The 22,857-nt window shown below is 42.0% G+C and overlaps 1 long non-coding RNA gene across 1 annotated transcript in view; it reads left to right on the top strand.

Moving 5' to 3' along the window:
* Positions 1-95: 95 nt before the first annotated feature.
* Positions 96-22,857, top strand: part of LOC144586619 (uncharacterized) — a 49,561-nt gene continuing 26,799 nt past the window's right edge. Inside the window, exon 1 of the long non-coding RNA XR_013541542.1 lies at positions 96-219. This is a non-coding gene — a long non-coding RNA (uncharacterized LOC144586619). The remainder of the gene's footprint in view (positions 220-22,857) is intronic.

The raw sequence follows: 22,857 nt of genomic DNA, 5'->3' as shown, positions 1-22,857 counted from the left end.
AACGCGGCCTCTACTCGGCTGCGAGGAGAACGCCCCACCACGCTCTCCAGCGCGGATTGGTGGGCGAGTCCTCGGTTTGTTTCTGGGAGTTGTAGTTTTTTCTTTTTGTTCCACCCGCCCTCTTCCGAGCTCGGCACAGCTGTCCCGAAGTGCAGCCTGGGAGTTGTAGTAGTACTCGAAACACGAGCCTGTCCTTGAAAGCCTGTCTGTTTTCTGCAGGTATGTGGACGGTCCTGTTTTCTGCATTTTAATCCTGTAGCCCTATTGTTATTAGGTAATTGTGCATCAGAGACTTTCTTTCCTGGTCCCATTAGAATATTGAGTATTAAAATAAATGCATATTAAACACATTTAGAACTTTACTGCTCGTTTTTTATGCAGCGATTACAACGGGGCTGATGGTTGATTTCTAATACTGTCTATATCATACTACTACGTGGGAGACAACCCTGTTTTTCAGCATTTCTGTACTGCATGTATAGTTTCATGTTGTCTTATTTTGTGCTTATTTCGAATTTTTAGTTACTTTGTGTTATGATTATTGCTATTTTCATGTGGCCTTTGTCAAGATGGGTGGTATAAAAATAAAGATGGGGCCAAGCTAGTCTTTGGGAAGGAGTTTTAGAGTCTGGGAGTAGCAACAGATAAGGCCCTGCTGTGTGTTCTCACCAAACACACAAGTGAAAGTAAGGGGACTGAGAGAAAGACCACTCCTGATTATCTTAAAGGTTGAAATAGCTTGGGCCCAAGGCATTTAGGGCTTTATAAGTTAGAACCATAACTCTGAATTCTGCCTGTCAACAGATCAGCATCTAGTGCAGCTTCCGTAATAGGGTGATTATGTGATTGCTGTGTCCAGCCCCAGTTAGCAATCTAGCTGCTGCATTTTGGAGTGGCTGAGGTTTCTTGACACTTTCCATAGGCAGCCCCATATTGAGTGTTGTTGTTTAATCGTTTAGTCGTGTCCAACTCTTCGTGACCCCATGGACCAGAGCACGCCAGGCCCTCCAGTCTTCCACTGCCTTCCGGAGTTGGGTCAATTTCATGTTGGTTGCTTGGAAGACCCTGTCCAGCCATCTCATCCTCAGTCGTCCACTTCTCCTCTTGCTGTCACACTTTCCTAACATCAAGGTTTTTTCCAAGGAGTCTTCTCTTCTCATGAGATGGCCAAAGTATTGGAGCCTCAGCTTCAGGATCTGTCCTTCCAGGGAGCACTCAGGGTTGATTTCCTTCAGAATGGATAGGTTTGTTCTCCTTGCAGTCCAGGGGACTCAAGAGTCTCCTGAAGCACCACAATTCAAAGGCATCAATTCTTCGGCGGTCAGCTTTCTTTATGGTCCTGCTCTCACTTATATACATCACGACAGGGAAAACCATAGCTTTGACTATGCGGACTTTTGTTGGCAAAGTGATGTCTCTGCTTTTTAAGATGCTGTCAAGGTTTGTCATCACTTTCCTCTCAAGAAGCAGGCTGCTGTCTCCATCTGCACTGATCATGGAGCCCAGGAAGATAAAATCTGACACTGCCTCCATATCTTTCCCTTCTATTTTCCAGTAGGTGATAGGACCAGTGGCCATGATCTTCGTTTTTTTGATGTTGAGTTTCAGACCGTTTTTTGCACTCTCCTCTTTCACTCTCATTACAAGGTTCTTTAATTCCTCCTCACTTTCTGCTATCAGAGTGGTATCATCTGCATATCTGAGGTTGTTGATATTTCTTCCGCCAATCTTAATTCCGGCTTGGGATTCCTCCAGTCCAGCCTTCCGCATGATGTATTCTGCATATAAGTTAAATAAGCCGGGGGACAATATACAGCCTTGTCGTACTCCTTTCCCAATTTTGAACCAATCAGTTGTTGCATATCCAGTTCTAACTGTTGCTTCCTGTCCCACGTATAGGTTTCTCAGGAGATAGATAAGGTGGTCAGGCACCCCCATTTTTTGAGGACTTGCCATAGTTTGTTGTGGTCCACACAGTCAAAGGCTTTTGCAGAGTCAATAAGGCAGAAGTAGATATTTTTCTGAAACTCTCTGGCTTTCTCCATAATCCATGTCAGCAATTTGGTCTCTAGTTCCTCTGCCCCTTCGGAATCCAGCTTGTACTTCTGGGAGTTCTCAGTCCACATACTGCTGAAGCCTACCTTGTAGAATTTTGAGCATAACCTTGCTAACGTGTGAAATGAGTGCAATTTTACGGTAGTTGGAGCATTCTTTGGCACTGCCCTTCTTGGGGATTGGGATGTAGACTAATCTTTTCCAGTCCTCTGGCCACTGTTGCGTTTTCCAAACTTGCTGGCATATTGAATGTAGCATCTTAACAGCATCATCTTTTAAGATTTTAAATAGTTCAACTGGAATGTCATCACCTCCACTTGCCTTGCTGTTAACCAATCTTTCTAAGGCCCACTTGACTTCACTATCCAGGATGTCTGGCTCAAGGTCAGCAACCACATTATCTGGGTTGTCCAGGATATCCACATCTTTCTGGTATAATTCCTCTGTGTATTCTTGCCACCTCTTCTTGATGTCTTCTGCTTCTGTGAGGTCCCTACCATTTTTGTCCTTTATCATGTCCATCTTTGCACAAAATGTTCCTCTAATATCTCCAATTTTCTTGAACAGATCTCTAGTTTTTCCTTTTCTGTTATTTTCCTCCATTTCTTTGCATTGTTCATTTAAGAAGACCCACTTGTCTCTCCTTGCTATTCTTTGGAAGTCTGCATTCAATTTTCTCTAACTTTCCCTATCTCCCTTGCATTTTGTTTCCCTTCTTTTCTCTGCTATTTCTAAGGCCTCGTTGGACAGCCACTTTGCTTTCTTGCATTTCCTTTTCTTTGGGATGGTTTTTGTTGCTGCCTCCTGTACAATGTTACGAGCCTCTATCCAAAGTTCTTCAGGCACTCTGTCCACCAAATCTAGTTCCTTAAATCTGTTCTTCACTTCCACTGTGTATTCAGAAGGGATTTGGTTTAGATTATACCAAATCCCAGTGGTTTTTCCTACTCTCTTCAGTTTATTCTTGAATTTTGCTATGAGAAACTGATGATCAGAGCCACTATCAGCTCCAGGTCTTGCTTCTCCATCTTTGGCTGCAGAGAATATAATCAATCTGATTACGGTATCGCCCATCTGGTGATTCCCATGTGTAGAGTCGCCTCTTGTGTTGTTGGAAAAGAGTGTTTGTGATGACCAGCTTGTTCTCTTGACAAAACGCTATTAGCCTTTGCCCTGCTTCATTTTGAACTCCAAGGCCAAACCTCACTGTTGTTCCCTTTATCTTTTGACTCCCTACTTTAGCATTCCAACCCCCTAGAATGAGAAGAACATCTTTCTTTGGTGTCAGTATTGTCTCCTCAGCATTGGTGGTTGGTGCATAAACCTGGATTATTGTGATGTTGAAAAGTCTGCATTGGATTTGTATTGAAATCATTCTATCATTTTTGAGATTATATCCCATTACAGCTTTTCCCACTCTTTTGTTGACTATGAGGGCTACTCCATTTCTTCTATGGGATTCTTGCCCACAGTAGTAGATATGATAATCATCTGAGTTCTATTCGCCCATTCCTGTCCATTTTAGTTCACTGACGCCCAGGATGTCAATGTTTATCCTTGCCATCTCCTGTTTGACCACCTCCAGTTTCCCAAGGTTCATAGAGCTTACATTCCAGGTTCCTATGCAGTATTTTTCTTTGCAGCATCGGACTTTCCTTTCACTTCCAGGCACGTCCACAGCTGAGCATCCTTTCGGCTTTGACCCAACTACTTCATTAGCTCTGGAGCTGCTTGTACTTGTCCTCCGCTCTTCATCAGTAGCATGTTGGACGCCTTTTGACCTGAGGGTCCCATCTTCCAGCATCATATCTTTTAGCCTTTTGTTTCTGATCATGGGGCATTCTTGGCACAGATACTGGAGTGGCATTGCCAATTACTACTCCAGGTGGATTGTGTTTAGTCAGAACTCTCCACTATGACTTGTCCGTCTTGGGTGTCCCTGCACGGCATAGCCCATAGCTTCTCTGAGTTACTCAAGCCCCTTTGCCACGACAAGGCAGCAATCCATGAAGGGGTAGATTACAGTAATCCAGCTGGGATGTAACTAAGTTATGTGCCACCATGGCCAGATCAGACGTCTGCAGGAATACATCTGGCACACTAATTTTAATTTAGTGTAGGAATTCTCAATTTACTACACTAAATTAAAACCAGTGTGCCAGCTGTATTCCTGCAGAATCTGATCTGGCCATCACAATTTACTACACTAAGCCTCAAGATTTCTGAATATCTGTACTTACATTTCAGAAAGCAAGGACATTTCCAAAAGGGTAGCGGCGGGGAGTCCATTTGGGTTATAGAAAAATGGTTGAAGTCGTATCCCTCCAAATTAAGGAAATTCAGATCGCACACCCTCAAAATATGGCAGAATGATGCACCCTTTTTATATCTTCATTTCTGTCCCAAGTGAATGTAAGAGGTGAGCTTCACTTTTTGGGTACCCAAAGATTTTTTTAAAACCACTGATTTATGACTAATGCCAGTGAGTTAAGATTTACAATACTTGTTGAGATTTACAACGCGTTGTCAATTGGACTGGACTGATAAACGCTTATATGACTGTCAGTAGGACTTCACTGCTAATCTGGTGTTTTTATATCAGGTATGTCTCATTTCACCATTTCCACAGCATTAGTGATGTGCTTAACAGGAAGTGGAGTGGCTAGCAAGATTATGAATCTTTTTAAAGACATCCTATATAGAGACAAAATTCTATTAGATTAAGTTGTTCACAAAAGAGGATTATTTTCCCAAACGTTCGTGATTAATATGTTCCCACATTTCAAAAACACAAATAGTCTTGAAGGAGAGAAAGCCACTCTATCTATGTAGAGACAACCGTTGGCTGGATAGCTCAGGGATTTAAATATCTGGCTTCAGAGCCAGAGGCTGGGAGTTCAATTCCCCACTGTGTCTCCTTGGATAAGTGCCCGCCTGTGAAGTCAAAAGGAAGCTACAGTCTGAAGGCACTGCGAGAAGAAGAAAGTAGTAAACCACTTCTGTGTAGTCTTTACCTAGAAAACCCTGGAAAGGGTCACCATAAGTCAGAATAAATTTGACAGCGCAGGATTATTATTATGTTACATTATAGAGACAAAGCAAATAGCAACTTAATACCTTGAACTTACCAACTTCTCCCAAAGAGTTCTAATTGTATCTCTGGTGAAATCCCACTCACAACATAGAAGGAGCTGCTATGTAAACTAGTCTGACAAATCTGCAACGTTTCTGCACTGCTCTAAGTCTTCACCAGGAAAGACATTCAAAGACCATAAGTTAGTCCTACCCAATTGAGGAGAATTAGAAAACAAGATTTTCTGAATTGCCCATGTAGAAAAAAAGCCAGAAGAACAACATGGGAGATATCAGAAAGTGAGAACTGCAGCATTAGTGAATAACAGCTTATTATAAAAGGGTTGCTGGGCAGGAACGGAGGAAGAATAGTCTCCACTGGTAGTTTCTATGAAGCAGAGATAATTTAGAAAACTCCCTTCAATAACATCATACTGTGCCAAGAGCCACCATATAATTACACTTAAGATTCTTCGCACCCGATTCCGCAACGATCTGGCTTTTCTCTGCCTTCTGTCATCCCCAACACTAGACACAAGCCCTGATAAGACACTCCCACAGACAGAGAGCTCATGAGCAGAACTGGGTGACACTCTCTCAGCCTGGCCCTAGGATCATAGGGACACTTTATCCAAGTAAGTGGGATTGGAAAGCCTGATCGCTGGATACACAAGGAAACCAAATGATTAGAGAAAGAATGCAGGGAAATTCTGATCCTTGGAAAGTAGGCTTAGCACCAGAGTGGAATAAGAAAAGGTCCTGAACCTGGAACTTGGCACAGAATGAGCACGGAAGGTGCTAGGGAGCTTTCACAAGAAGAAAGGGTCCCTCAGCTTCATTCTTAAACTTGTGATAACATGAGGGATGCCTGAACAGAAGGAATAAGCAAAATAATAAACTGTAGCTATATTCTTGAGCAATTAGGTAAAGGTAAAGGTTTCCCTTGACATTTAGTCCAGTCGTGTCTGGCTCTAGGGCGCGGTGCTCATCCCCGTTTCCAAGCCTTAGAGCCAGCGTTTTCCAAAGACAGTTTCCATGGTCACGTGGCCAGTGCGACTAGACACGGATTCTTGAGCAGTTATATGGTTGCAAATGAGGATTACAATGGGCTAGATTCCTTTTCGTTCGTTTCATCATTTAGTCGTGTCCGACTCTTTGTGACCCCATGGACCAGAGCATGCCAGGCCCTCCTGTCTTCCACTGCCTCCCAGAGTTGGGTCAGATTCATGTTCATAGCTTCTATGACACTGTCCAACCATCTCATCCTCTGTTGTCCCCTTCTCCTCTTGCCTTCACACTTTCCTAACATCAAGGTCTTTTCCAAGGAGTCTTCTCTTCTCATGAGATGGCCAAAGTACAGTATTAGTAGTAGGTCCAATATTCAAAGCAGAAAAGGATTGTTAAGGATGCACAACCAGATTATTTTCCTCACCAGGATGGAATAAGTTTGGATAGGTGAATATATAGTTACCCTCTAAATAGGTGATGATATGGCGGTCAGGTAGGTATCTGCAGGTTGTCTCCATGAAAAAGGAACACCTCTTTCCTCTGGTCAAGGCCAAGTTACATATACTGTATACTGCTTCCTAATTGTGCAGCATTCCAGAGCTCAGGTCTTGATCACGGCCACAACACAAGCTGCGAATAAAAGTTTCTTAACCCAAAAATTTCAGGGCAATGTCCAGTCATTCAAAGTGTGTGGGCAGAGGGCCTGACCATCTCATGTTTCTCTGTAACAGTGGGCTGATTCTTTAAAGGGGAGCTAGAGAAACTCAAAGGATAGGACAATCAGCTTCAATTTGTCACAGCAGCTAAATGCAACCTCCAAGTTCAGAGGAAATTTGCTAGGACCAGCAGCAGGGAGAATATTGTCTTCTCACCACAAGCTTCCCAAATGATCTTGCTGGCCACATTTGGAACAAGCCGTTGGATCCATCAGAACCTTGGTCCAATTAATCAGGCTCTTCTTACGTTTTTTAGTTGTTTTACATGAGATTGTTTTTCTGATTAATTATGCATCACATCAGGGTTTTTTTTCCAGGAAGAAATCCAGAGTCCATATTTTAAAATACATATATAAATCCTAGGACTTGTGGAACAACAACCATGCTGGGATGCCCTTGAGCATCTGCAGAGTGCTCTGCTCGTCTTTCTTACCGAAGTCAGGCTTAGTGCTCATGCCTGGCTTTGGGAGAAAAGGCTTGCCATTTTGGATGGTCCCTAATCTTAGACAAATTAAGCATCGACCTGTCTGCATATATTGTCGAGAACTTAAAGAAACATTAAGACCTGGTGCTTTCTGAGCGAGACAAAAAGCAGATCCATTTTCGCTTTAAGAGAATGGCTTCAGCCTCTCCTAGCAATTATCAGCCATGCTTGGGCTGCTTTCGATAATAATACCACATAACACGGGAATGATAGCCACTCTGATGAGAGAGCTGTAAAAGAAAATAGACCCTCACTTCTGCAAATCGATTCTGCAGGTTTCCAATTTCCCCATTCAGTATTGCTATGGGCTGTGAAATTGACCAGCGCTGTATAAAAATGAAAGTGGAGGAAGCCTGGGACAACTCCTGCCTTGTTGTAAATGACATTCTTGGGTATTTGTCCTTCTCAGCCAGCAGGGCCCTCTTCCTTGAAGCTCTCTGCTTCCTATCTCCAGCTGGAGAGGCTGGCGGGATTAGTGTATCAAATGAAGCAATGGAAGCACAAGTGTTTTCTAATATAAAGATGGAGATAATTTCATCTTATATCTGAAATGAAACTTTTCATCTGCTTCTAGATTCCTATTGTAACACTTCCTCTTTAAATAAAAGGGAAATGACATCCAAAGCCTGGATTTGTTCAATCACTATTATACCACTACCTTCCACTATCATGGGGGGGAAAGTGCATGGGGGAAGGGGGAGCAAGTAAAGCAGACACCAGAGCCTGTTACACCTGGCCAGGCCGGCCTGAAAGATTGTGTTGGAGAAGTTAATGCTTTTCCACTCCATGTAGAGAAGCAGATGAACCTTCTTTCAGCTCCAGCAAGGGAACCGTGTCCTCCTCTAATGTAGAGGGAGCAGCCAGCCAGATGATCTGGCGGCTTCCACAGCTCTGTCCTCCAAAAGGGGGTGATGGCCAGGGTTCAGCCAGAAAGGGTGAGAGGCTGGTTCCATTGTTCCAATCCAACATCTGTCAGCTGAGGTGTTTCCCTCAGTGTACCTAATGGTAGGGCCTGCCTTGTTGGATGAGCTACTCCCACTTTCACAGGCCCATGTAACAACAACCATTGTATGGGGAGAACTAAGTAGGAGCATAAAGGAGACAGCATCAGAGTACAGTACTTCTGTAAAGACAGTGGTAGAACTTTGTTGACTTGATGTATTTCTTGATATACTTTGACATTTCTGTATGTATATCAGGAATCAATGGCCCAATCATTAGTTATTTTGTTTGTTTGGCAACATATTTGGAGCAGAGGTTGGATTGGGAATCCACAGGAGGCTAATTGGCACCCACCAAATCCAGCAGTCATCATAAATTTTGCCACCTCGGACTGGCAGCAAATGTGGTTGCTCTTCATTATGTACAAATGGGGAGGAAGCAGAAAAGAGGGAATAAGATGGGAGAGAATAAGGGGCAAGCCAGAGACAAAGTGGAGGTTTGTGCCACAGAGGATGGCAGAATGGACTTTTGGTGAAGTTTGGGTGAGATGCCCTGACACCAAATTTCTGTGGTATAGTTTTAGCAATGGAGTAAGGCAGCATGGCAGAGATTACAGAAACAGCCACACTGTATATGCTTTACAGGAAAATCTCACAAGGCAGTGGGCAATTGTTTTAATTCTCCATGTTCTTACTTAAAAAACAAAACAAAACAGAAAACACATCAGTTGAGAGGCTAATCAGTAAATGTGCTCAGTTTTGTTCAAGGAGCTACGGGTTTAAATTCCCACTCTACTACAAAGCTTACTTGGGGAACCGCTTGGGGCAGGCAGTCCACCTGACCTATCTCACAGAGTTATTGGGAGAACAAAATGGGTAAGGAAGAAGGCAATTTCGACAACTCTGACCTCTTTGGAGGAAGGTCCAATGAAAATGAGTAAAAAAAGCACTTTCGAGGAATGAGACCACAATATGACCATGTGCTAGCCTTTGATCCAAATTAATCAGCACAACTTTCCACAACTGCATTGCTGTTTCCCCTCTACTTCAAACGGAGATGGCATCTCTGTTAAGAGACAGTGAAACAAAACTAATCTTGGCATTGTTTAGATACCCACACCTTCCTGCCGCTGCCTCAGCAAATGATGACAACAATGTCAAATTGTCTGGTTCCTGGAGGCTTTGGATGTGTTTACAGCTGGTGAAAGTTGAGAATTTGCTCAGGCAGAACTATTTCTGCCAAGGAGGTTCTTTTGCCTGCCCTCTTTTGCTACCCTGAGAAACACAGCCGTGAGGTGTGAAATGGTAATATTTACTAACACCTTGCCTTCCTGCCACTGCAAGGACCAAGGGCAAGCTCTGAAGTAAAGGGAAATTGGATTGGAATTGTTCCAATATTATGCCCTGGAGCTGGTCAAGAGAAGTAAAGCTTATTCTGATATAGCTCTGGTAGTTCAGGTTCTCCCTGCCTTGCTAAATCAGCTTGTACTTTCCCTCTCATTATTAAAGCCTAATTTATCAATTGAACGGAGAACTCTATTTTTCCAAAGACTTTATGGTCTCTTGCATTATAAAGAAACTGTACGGCAAATGAGGATGTAAACAATATTTACTCAGTTCTTTGTTCTTGTTGATTTAAAGTATCTCAACTTTTCAAGACATTTTGTCAAGGAATTTTGAAGCCCTGTGTGAGAGTCTTCACTTGCAGGTGACTATGGAACGAGGACTCTTTTTCCCATCAGGGTCCCAGGAATTTGAGCAAAATGGTTGTTGTTGTTGTTGCTTTGAGAATCAAAGAGCACATGCAAACAGAGCAAACATTGATCAACGGGCTGATTGTTCAAAAGATGCAAACAGCCTTTCCAAGGTTGCTAGTCTTTGAAAGCCCATGCATCCAATGTCATTTTGTGGTATTTGTGATATGTGCATTAAAATATTGTTTGCATCAAGCATTATTTGCACAATATTCCTTAATTTGTGCAAAAATGAGTTTCTCATTCTCATCTCTTGCTGTCCTGCTTCTAGGCAGCAGCCCTTCCTCAGGCTGTCTAAACAGCAGGTTCAGAATGCTTCTGCTTGGAGGAGCTGGTCACACAGGCTGTGAGCAGAAAAGCAATTAAAGCTAGCATTATAGCTAATGGAGTTACTAGTGTCCACAGTCACTAGTCAAGATAACAACAGTCCAGTGGATGGAATAGAGGCAAAATGATGAGATGCCCAAGTGAGTCACAGCAACGAGGACTCCAGCAGGGTTGTGCTGATAGAAATCCAAACTGTATTAAACAGTTTAGTGCTAACATAGGTTAGATTAAATAGGAACTTAATATGGTGATTCTTCTTGGAACTGCAGGCAGAGCTCATGTGCAGAGAATGGAGGCTTAGGTCTTCAGGTACACAAAGGCTTGCTCTCATAGAGACTCTTCTGAAGAAGTTCTGTTGCACAGAAGAAGTACAGAGATCCATAGAGGAGGATAGCTTCCAAGTTCCCCAGAGTCCACCCCTTTCTCACTAACTGGCACTTAAGGTTTCAATAACTCACTCTGAAGCATCTGAGAAAGAACAAAAAAAACATTTTCACTTGCAGTTGCTTGAAATTATTAACTTGTGTATACTGCTTTCTTTCCTGCACACATACTAGCAACCAAACTAACAGATCATTAACAACAATCAACTGCTTCCAAACAACCAAAGAGAGGGATAGAACATTCAGCAGAGAGACAGAACTCTCTGAAATTCAGAAGCTGGAAGGAATTATTGATTAGTGTTGGATAGATAAACAATGATCCCAGCCCAGAAAAGTCCCCTCCTAGTCACTCAAACTACAGACAGCATGTGAAGTCGTCAATAACACTCCAACAGCCCCCTACTCATAAAGAGGGCTCCTCTTGAACCTTGTAGTTCATCTGAGGGCCTCATACCTATCCTGGGCCTTTATTCTCCTTGGAGGATAGGCAAAGGCCTCAGATCCTCATCTGTTCTCCCCTCTTCAGGAGGTATGGTGTTCTTCGCTCCAGAGGGTTTGAGAATATCCAGTTCATTGTGTCTTCCTCTTGGAACTCCTCATCCTCACTAAATGACTCCTGCATCAAAGCCATGAAACTTGTCAAGAGTACCACAAAAGTACTTGCCCTCTTGGGGGACAAGGGAAATAACTATGCAGTTTCTTATCCTCATGCAAGAACAGGGCAAGCAAGAACATATATCTTTAAGTGGAAATAATATGGAGTGGGTCAAAGATATTTTACTGCCAGAGAGAAAGGCCATGATGGGGGACCTTCTTCATTCCATGTAGAAATAGAATGGTGTGGTGGTTTAATGTGATTTTGACACTGTCACTGGAAAAGTGCTCTTCGGTAAACTAGTTTTAACAGACCCAGGACAAGCTGTGTGTCCCAAGGCAACAGCTGTGGAGTACAGAAGAAACCGGTAGAGGGCTATGCTGAGGTATTTGCTTTATTCTGTCCAACAGGAGAGCCAGCTCTGAAGTGAAGGATAACAACAGTTTGTAACTGTTGGCTCCAACCCAACGCAACCCAACTCTACTGCAATTGATAGTAGCCCTGAAGCGAACATGCAACCCCCCACGTGCATCCAAGACATCAATTTAGTGCAAAGTAGAGGTGAGCAGGTTTGTGGTTTTGCACGATAACTCCAAAAACTATGAACTATGCTGGGTGTTGCCATTTAAAAACACAAATCTGCACACTTCTAGAGGGGAGCATCACAGTGCATAACAGGCGCTTTTGCACAAAAGTGTGCCATCCTGGATTGTGAGAAATATATTCTCAAAAAATACAAAAACATTCTTTTCTCCTTTATGTAACTAGCTGTGCACATCTCTGGTCACACAGGATGTATTTGACACTGTATTTGATGGCAGTCAAACCAATTTTGTGTGTTTCTGTAGAAATTGAAATTATATTGGGAAGAAATCAAACCACCTCTGCAACACCAACACTCTACAAGCAGAAATGTGTCACAGAGCTATAGGACAGTCACAGCTTTCTGCTTGATACTGCCTAGGGCATCCCTAACTGATGGGTGGTACACTTCTCCATCTCTCTTCCAGTACTTGGCATACCTCTGTGAAAGCCAGTATTTTAAATTTATTCAAGCACACCAACAAGTAAATGCTTATCCATTGTGCTTTGCAAGTATTCACATAACCTCTTAAACAGAGCTTAGAAATGTTTTGTTTTTTGGATTTACAATCCCACAATCCCCTAACCAACATGGACATCTGTGGCATGTCTCACCAGGTGGCTGTGGGATCCGAAAACAAATGCTGAGGGCTCCTGTGTCTTGTCAGGCTGAATTGAAATGTATGGTTATGTGCTTTCGAGTCACATCCAACTTATGGTGACCTTCATAAGGTTTTCAAGGTATGTGAGATATTTAAGGAGTGGCTTTACCATTGTCATCCCCCTACCCACACACTCTTGCTCTTCCGTGGCAGAGCAGGGATTTGAAGCCAGGACCTCTCAGACCAAGTCTGACATTCTATCGACTGCATCACATTGGCTCTCAGTGTACAATAGGCGATCTATAGCACTGAGAAATGTCAATCTCTGACTAGCCACAGCAGCAATATGCAGGTCTGCTAAGTTTATTTGTTAAACGGAGAAGGTTGAAAACCCACAGAATCTCTGAGCAATTCACTGCTGAAAAACAGCTTTTCCATATTGGATGCATTGCGGGTTGTTGTTGTTGTTTTTTCAGGACAGTCATTCATCGTGTAACGTTATAGTAATTTAAGGCACCAGTAGCTAGGGCTCTGTGTAACAGTTTTATTTATTAAATTTTATTTATGTATTCATTCATTTATCTATCTATCCATCTCTTTATTTATTTTATTAATTTAGATATTATTTTCTGAAGAAAAAAAACTTGCCTTTACGCTGTTCATTCCTGACAGTTAGCATGATCAGAGGGAGGGAAAGAAGGGAGATCACTAGGGAACCTTGCCCTTGAAAGCGGATTAATCTTGTCACACTGAGCACAGAGTATGTTACAGCAGAACTGACCCAGGAATGGCAGGGGGTAATTAATGGGGCAGATAGCAGATTGCTCTTTCTCATTGACCCATGCTGTCCAGTGGATTGGAGCTTGCTGAGACAGGCTGGTGGAAACAAGACCCCTGATGTGCAACAGTGCTCTTAATGTCAAGAAGGTCCTGTCCTTAGCAGCAGGGGCCATTTTGTTGGAACCATCTGTTGTTCTAGGAAGAAGGGGGAAAAAAACAGTAACCCAATACCACTTTTCTAGACATTCACATAAATGTCTGGTATGTTTAATCTCTGTTTTAAGGCTGCATCACTGCATTTGCATGGCAGACACTTTCAAGGGCCTATGACTCTTTGCTACCTTGGTTGCTGCTGGATAGAAAGATACGGTAGAAAGACTCTCCTCCCAAATGTCACAAAATTATAAAGAAAAACAGGCCAATTAGGAGCTGCAAGAAGCAACAACATTCATCAAAAGCACAGGCAATTAAAAACTGTTTAATCAAATTGCCACAACCACCACAGAGAGGTACAATACTCAATAAATACTCACTTAACATCTGAAGGCAGTGGGGGGACTGGGAAAAAGTAGAAGGAAAATCTGCAAGTCTATGTGGAAAGCCTTTTACCAGATTATGCATTGATAGGATTGCGAATCTGCTTGGAGAAAAGTGAGCAGAGTCCTGTATTATTCACACAGTCCTTTGAAACTTGATCAGAGATTCAAATTCTTAATTATCCAAGTGCCCTAGTTACATCTCCACCATAGCCATGTAACCAGAATACAGATAGGTCCCATTCATTTGCATCAATACTGATTATGCCCATCAGTTTGCTTCATTTTTATACAGTACTTTTAATGCTTTTCTGTACGTTCCAGGCGAAGCCACCAGCAGAAGTTTTTAAAGAACCAATCTGCAGTTCAGCACTACAGTTGATAATATCACAGTAAAACAGTAGTGTGTGTGTGTGTATTTGTAATACTTCCCCACTTAGTGAGAATCCACTACTCTGGGCAGTTAAATGCACACGCGCGCGCGCACACACACACACACACACAAACGCACACACACACACACACACACACACAGAACCACACACATACACAAGCCAAACCCACACAAACTACCCCCCAACTCAAATAAAAAGGAAAACAAATAACGAACTCAAACTAATACCTAAATAACTGAATTACTGAAGATGTACTGGCAGCTCCTCTCTGTGATAAATCTAAACTATCAGTCCAAAGTGCTACCTTAAGGGAAGGATGTCATTAAAGGCTCCTTTAATCAGTGCTGTTTTTAGTCATTTCTTGAAAGTCTGGAGGGAGGGGGCCTGATGTACCTCCAATGGGAGACTGTTCCAAAGTGATGGGGCCACCACTGAGAAGGCCTGATTCCTAGTAGAAACCTTCGCTTAGCATAAGCACCCACAGCAACAAGCCCTAGCAGGACTAGATAGAACAAGCAGGAGATATTTGGGAGGGATGCTCTGACAGGCATTAAGGTTCCCAGCCATAAAGGTTGTTAAGACCAAAACCTTGAAACTGGTGTGGAAAAGGACAGGCGTGCCAGGACTGAAGATATGATTGAACAACTTCACGCCATACATCAACCTGGCCATCACATACTGCATTTGTTAGAGTTTTTATATTGGTTTCACAAAGAGCCCTACACAGAGAGCATTGCAATAACCAATCTTTGAGACTACCAGTGTTGTCAAGGACTTCCCATCCGGGTAAAGCTGTGAGTGGGTGATCTGCTGAAGTGACAAAAGGCAGACCTAGCCACAGCTGATATTTGATATTCTACTGAAAGAGCTGGGTCTAGGAGAACTCCCAGGTTGTGCACTCGACCCCTGTAGAATAACTCAGTCCAGCTTAGGGAGATACCCATCCAACTGTTGGTGGTCGAGCAACAGAAAGATCTTCACCTCGTCCAGATTCGGTTTCAACTGATCCATCTTGTGGTTCATTATCTTTGGACTTGATGTTTCACAGGTGAGCCAAATAAGGGGCACTTTCAAAAAGAAGACTGTTCTCCACTAGTCATTTGAATGGAAGATTTTCCTCTGGAAAAGAGCATGTAGCCACACTATTCTCCATGGTTCTGCATCTTTAGATCAATCTTGATCTGGATAGGGCACCTCTATAAAGAGAAGACATCTTGAAATATAGGACTGTCATTTGGCAACCCTTCAGACTCAAGACAGAGGAAGTGTGTTCATCATAATCCCAGCAGCTGCTCAAGGATGACAAGTTGTGCCACCAGCTCTGACATATGTGGCCATTTTGGACTAAAAGTCCTGCTACGTACCTACCACACATACAAAAAAGCTTCAAAATTTTGTGACTTTGTGTTATTTGGAAATATCCTTTATGGATATGGTTTTTTAAAAAAACCTCTGGTGCTTTTCAGTCATCACTCTTAAGTGGCATTTATCACCTCCCAAACACAGCCATTTAACTATCCACGAAGGGCTGCAATCCTCCATACAGATACTGTACATGAATTCTCATTAATGATTTGAAAAATTGACTCACTTCTTCATAAGTTTCCCCTGTATCAAAATCCTGGCACATCCCTTTATCTGAAGCCCTGTGAATGTGTTCTTTATAGCAAGGCCCTTGAACTCCTCTCTGGATAGAATTCTTTCATATCCTTTTGGGTGGAATACTTTCATATTCTCTAAGCTTGTACATTTTATGGTAATGAGTCATGGGATTTCGCACCACTCATTTTTGTTCCTACTCAAATAAAGAGCAGGAATCTGAAATGGCAGGAGAAAGTGGCCACAACCCAGTGACATCTGGATCCTATTCTGTATTCACGCCCCTCCTTTAAATAATAAAAGGTGAGTGCATTATTTTAAGAAAAGTGGATCTAAATATGATATGCAGAGACCTGTTTGCTGCAAAGATGTGGGGAGAGGAATGAAGCTTACAGAAATCACTTTAGACTAGAAAACTAGAAATTTAGAATATGAAGTTTAATGAAAAGGGAAAAACCTAAAGCCGTTGTGTGAAATAATACTGTTTCAATCTTTAATTTTTGGCTTCATTTTTAATTTTCTATAATTAAAAATATAGTTCATTTACACTTCCTCATAAAATTTATGAACAGAGAGCCAGTTCTGCTACCATTGCATAAATTACAAGTCTATTTTCAGATTTTGTTTCACTTAATTTATGGCAAAATTCTCATGAAGTTGAGATTAGATAGACAGCCTTTGCGCTCAGAACGGAGCTCACAGTCTTTCCATACACAAAATGCATTACTCCTTACTTCAAGCTTGCTGCTTTTCAGCAGTAGTTTTGATTGTAGCTGTGGGGGGGGGGGTCTGTGGGTGGATAATGGCCATTTGTTTGCTGCTATTGTTTAAACTTGAGACTACTAAACCTCAGTGCCACACATTCCCTTTCCCCACCTCACCAGCTGGATCCCTCCCTCACCAGCCAGTGCACTCTCCTCTCCTCCTTCTCTTTGGCTCCTCAGCCAGTCCCCGGCAGGAGCACAGACTTCCCTGCCTCCTTTGTTGATCGCCCACTCAGACAAGGAGGTGAGACAGGCAGGCCTGTGCTCCTGCCAGGGACTAGCTGAGCAGTTAAAGAGAAGGAAGAGAAGAACACACTCCAAGTTTGGGGAAGGGAACATGCAGCACCTGTGGTGCCACACTTATCTACCAGCATGAACTTCCGAACCAAGGTTTGGGCCCGTCTCTAGTTGAGACTAAGAAATCCTTGCCATTGTCCTGCAGATCATACAGAGGTCCAGGGGTAAAATATTTCTGATATTTCTAACTGTATGGCTGTTCAGTTCCTTTCTACAGAAAAGCAAAGCATGTATCATAATTTAGGGGTGGGTTTTTTTTTTGTCTAAAATGCTACTTTCAGAGTTCCAATCTAGCCTTCTGCTTAATATGTTAGGTTTCAATAGGCCGATGTTTTGTTTCTATGGGTGAACCTAACATCCTTCCACCTGCTGTTATGGTAGAATACAAATTCATTATAATTCCAGTGCTGGGAGCGGAGAGTTGGTATATATACATATGCATATAGAAAAACACAGCCTGCAAAAGGTCAACAAACTCTACCCAGCCACAAGGACCAGTGATCACTGCACACAAAAGACCAGCTAACAACACCCATCAATCACAGTGACAGGTCATCTCTCCCCCTGATCACAAGAATACATCCACAACAAAAAACACGCTGATCACCATGATCACCCAAAGGACAAAAAGCTGATCCCACAGATATAAATACTCAGCTATCCCACAGCATATCCCAACTATGTGCACCAGAGCACAGACAAAGTTCTGACTCCTGTCCTCTGAAGATGCTGGTGAAACATTAGGAAGAAAAACCTCAATAACATGGCCAGACAGCCCTAAAAACCTACAACAACCATCAGATGCTGGCCGTGAAAGCCTTTGAGAATACATTTATTAATTCTTTGTTGGCTTTTTGTGGGAACTAGTTATAGAAAAGCAGATTCCTTAACCCTAAAGTAGGAAGGCAGATAAGCAAGCACAGAATTCATGAGGTGTGCAGTCATTCAATATAAAGTCCTCACCACTCTGAATGTTCTCAATTGATTCTGGCAATGCCTATAACTTCTTGACATTGGCTTTGCTAGCTAGGGCTTGTGGGATTTGTAACTAATAAAAAAATATGGAAATCCATAGTTGACCATCTCTTCCTCAGAGACAGGACCATTCCTACCATTAGGCAGAGTGAACTGGCTGCCTTAGGCAACAGATGCTAAAATGCAGAGTGACACAGCTTTGGATATCACATTATCGGCCCATCCCTCCCTCTGAGGTATAAAAGATGTTAAGAGGAGACTCAAATTTAGTTTCTTTTTATATTTTGAAGGAAGGAGCCCCCACCTTGTACCGCTCAGATAGCAAATCTGGAAATTGAGTCATGGCAACTGGACTTCTTCCATCTAAGTAGGTTCTTCAGTCTGAGGAGAGTTGGTATATATACATGTGCATATAGAAAATCCCTCACTCAACAGGGGTGGAGGCCTCAGATACAATCTGTTTCCAATTTATCATGCTGCCCTTTCATCCATCCCCAGAAAGATTAGGACCACACACACCAGAAAGACCACTATTAACAACTGTTAAGAACCCACGACAATGGGTGGAGAAAGACTGCAGATGTGGGATTATCCCTCATCCTGTCCCCAGCCTATTCAGACCAGAGGGGAGTGAAACCAACATGGAGGATATATCAGGAGTCTCCTACCAACTCTCCTCAGACTGAAGAAGCTACTTGTATGAGGAGCAAAATGTTTCAACCTAACAAGTAAGAAGTCCATTTGCCATGACTCAGCTTCCAGATAACCTCGTCTGGATGACTGAGAATCTTTACATTCAGATAGTAAAATATGATTGGCCAGTTCTGTTTCAAAAACTGATGTAACGTAATGAGAAAGACACTCATCCATGATACAGGAGGCATCTGTTTCACATTTTGCCACAAGATCACCAGGTGTTTTGGGGCCAGGTCTGCCAGGTTATTCTCATTCCCTGATATTTCAGGGCCAGAACCTGAGACCCAGAACCTGCACTTGTGAAATGAAAAGGATTGGGTGCTTGTGTAAAAATGTCCAAGATAATGTGTTCATCACCTCCTAGATAAATATCATATGTACAACATCAACATATAGAGGCACTCCTCACTTAACGACTGAGCTCCGTTCTTATGACTAGGTCAATAAGTGAATTGGTCAATAAGCAAGAAGCAATAAATGTGTATAAAGGAATAATAAATCACGTGCCGTTGAGAAGGGGCGTGGTGAAGATGCAAACAAGGATTTACAAGGTTCATAAATCCAAGTGATTGTTAAACAGGTACATTGTTAAGTGAGGAGTGCCTGTATATAAATGCCTTGATCTGCAGGCTTCATCTGGCACCAGTTGAGTGTGGGGAAAAGGATCATTTTAATTGTTCTTTTGAATTTGACCCAACTCCGGGAGGCAGTGGAAGACAGGAGGGCCTGGCGTGCTCTGGTCCATGGGGTCACGAAAAGTCAGACACAACTAAACGACTAAACAACAACATATTTGTATGTATAGTCATATGATATATATGCCACTGGGCCCATTCATGTGGCTGTCAGTTCAGCAGTACAATTTTTATGCTTTATGTACTGGTTCTGTGGGCTACACATGCCATCTCATGTAAATCAATTCATTTTTCATCCTGTTTCTGGGTCCTCACTGCCCTAAAATTTTCTTTTAAAAACTTCATAAGTGATATATTGCTATTTTCCTGTCACTTCCAACAGTTAGTCAATGTGCCACCTGGTGGGATATGTCACTAGATAAATGTAGAGCAGCATTAAAAAGGACTTGAATTGTTGTTGAAAAGCTAGGACAAAAAAATTAAAAAATTAACAAAAAAATTAACAAGCCACACAAAAGCAGGGACGACAGTTACAATAGGCAAGACTTTGGCTAAGTGATATATTGGTAAACTGTTATGAAGAAAAAAAATAAAAGAAATAGTAAATGATTTATCACTAAGCATTTTTAAAAAAAACATTTTTGAAAAGGGGTACAAGTGTGGTGGCTGTTCAGTGGCCACAGCGCCCCAAAACCTGACTCATTTGCTAAATAAATAAATTGACAGCAATGTTCACACACACTGGAAAGAAAAAGGCCTGAAGTGGTACAGGGATTGGATCATTTGTAAAAGGTCATGCCGGCAAGATGAAAAAAAAAACTGATTTGCTGGCTAAATGAACCGATGTTGCCTGCACATATAAAATAATTTAAATAATGTCAGAATCTATACAGCTGGGGTTCTTTTGGCACATGTGACTGCACCCAAAGATTGGAGAAAGCAAAGTTCAGATTCCACTAGGCCTTTAACAGTACAGTACTTTGAAACAATAAGCCAATAACTATCTTTTGGATTAATTCCCTTTACAGGATCGTTATGGGATTAAAATGAAAAAGACAATGTGCACCACTCTGAGGTCCTTGGAGTTAAACTAGGATATAGATAGAAGAAATAAATGAATAAATCCCTTGGACTCAATGTGATATTCTTCTAAAGAGTTACTATATGGGGCAGTGCACAGACTAATACTGTGAAAAGTGGCACTTACTTTCAAGTAAATATGCACAAGATTGCCTTGGATTTCCCACTGCCCCACAGTTGTTAGGGATCTGTGGGAAGAAACCTAGAGGGGCTCAGGATTATATTGAAAAGGTTTACATATACACACGGGATGCTTCCTCATCTGTACCATAAAGGTGCAGGTTTCTATGTCATTATTGTTGCAACAAAAGCCAGCCAGGTGGATTTGACAAAAATACCTCTCTCATAAATGTTCACCAAGAAGTTTTTGTTTTTTGCATACCCTGGATGCGTATGCAAAAAAAACCAAATACACCATGTCATGATATCATTTCAAAGTAACTAAAAATAAGCCATTTTACAGTGAGACATCGCTACATTCATGGGGTAAAATTGGCTGCGCACTGGATGTTCTCTGATGGAGATTGAACACTATCCATCTGACTTCAACAACTTTCCAACTTTGGAAAAGTATGTTCAACAGGCTGGGTTGATCTAGAGCAGGAGCATCTCAAGGAACCAATAGCTAGAAGGTGTGCCATAAACAGTACTGCATGAAGATGCATGCCTCGTAACCTGCCACATAGCCTGACAAATCATTTTCAGTGGGAATCCTTAGAGGCAAGAAACAAGCTATTCAGCTGAAGCTTAACTACAGCTCTCCTGAGCAGGCAAGCCAAATCAATTAAATTACTGTATTACCTCATTCTGTTTTCCTCCAGTGCCACCCGCCAAATGCATGTCTAGCTCAATCCCTAGGCTTTCCCATGGGAGTGTGAATTTGGACCAGTACAACATTAAATGTCCAACTGATGAGATGTGATTGAAACAGCGATTGCCAAATAAGACATTTTATGTGATTATTGATTATGTCAAAGGGATTGCATTGACCAGACAATATGTTAATACAATGCCTGCAGCCTTCAGATGACAGCTGTGGAAGAAAAGACATGATCTGCAAGGACTGCCTTTGTTTCAAGTGTATTGTCAGTATGTGTTGGTTTCATGTATTTTCCCTACTATGCTAAAGAAGGAATCATTTGAATAAGGTAATACCATCACAAAGTTGATCCATTTTAGTGCTAAGAATATGTTCATGGCTTGGATCATCTGAAAAGGGTTGCATTAGGAAGAAATTTCAAACCTTATTTGCAATGAAGATGCAGGATTGCTTTCACCTGCAGCCATGCTCCTTTGGTTAGGTGTGCAGCCAAACGGGTTCTCCTTGTAGCCGTGTGCTGGGTGAACAACTGTACACTGTCTTCTGCTTGTGGAAAATTGCAGCTGCGCTCCAGCTGCTGTTCCTCCAAAAACGGTGTCTGTTTTAAAACGTGAGTATTGTTCTCACTTAAGCCATGAGGGACTGAACTCATTTTTTTTCAGTTTTGTCACAGACCGTGTGTGTTTAGATTTGAGTGAGACATAAAGATGGTACTTGGTTTTGTATGACCTGTTTGAAAACAAAAATTAAAATCTCGCTGCTTCAGTTATCAGTTTTCACATCGATTGCCTTCTTACAAATAAAATGGTAATGAAGAAGACGAGACTGGGTTGTTGTTAGGCATCAAGCCCACATGTTTTTCCTAATGATTCTATTGCAACTTTCATTCCATCCTTGTACTAAACAATGAGTCTAGGAATAAGGTAAACCCAACTGGAATGTGGCCAGGTGACCTACCAAGGAAAACTTACACTTATGGGAGAGCGAAATCTCTCTTGTGCATGAAGTATGCTGTAGCCTTTCCCTAAGCCAGCACCCTCCAGTTGTTTTGAACTGTAACGTCCAACAATCTCATCTGGTCTGAATGATGGTCAGCAATGATGGGAGTTATAATATAGAACATTTGGAGAACCCCATAAAGGTGGGAGCCCATTATGTATTTTTAACCCTGGTTTCTTTTTCTTTTTCTTTTTCTTTTGGTTTGTATTAGAAATGAACAAATGGAACTTTGCACTAAAAGGCTGCAGTGTGTTGCCTGGCATACTGTACATGTGTTGTCTGAACCTGCTCTGCAGCATCGGGGGGGGGGGAAGCATTACTTCATAGACAGAGATCACTGGTCAAATGTGAGTCTTAATTCGTATGCAAAATTAAAACACAGATGCACACATCCACACACATTTATTCATTCATTCATTTATATGCTGCCTTATGGGAACCCAAGTTGCCTCACAACAACTTAAAACAGAAATTCAGAAATTGGATAGTGGTCAGAAACAGACTGGTGTCCATTTAGCTATTAGCTATTGTAGTAAGGGAGTTACATGCTCCCTGTACACTTGAAATCAGTTTAGCGGTTATAATATCCTGCAAGGCTGTTCGAAATGCTGAGAGTTCTCTATTAGAGACCCTTAACTACCTATGCCCTGAATTAAGAGTCTCACCCTTTCCTGGAGAACTTACTAAACCTTTTCAAATGAGTATTAAAAAGATTCTGTGCATGGGCCTTCTCCAACATGGCAGTCTCTCACAGCCCAGCCA

Source organism: Pogona vitticeps, chromosome 2, assembly GCF_051106095.1.
Source record: "Pogona vitticeps strain Pit_001003342236 chromosome 2, PviZW2.1, whole genome shotgun sequence".
NCBI lineage: Eukaryota > Metazoa > Chordata > Lepidosauria > Squamata > Agamidae > Pogona > Pogona vitticeps.
Note: the sequence above shows the minus strand (reverse complement) of the source record. Positions and strands in the feature narration are given on the sequence as shown.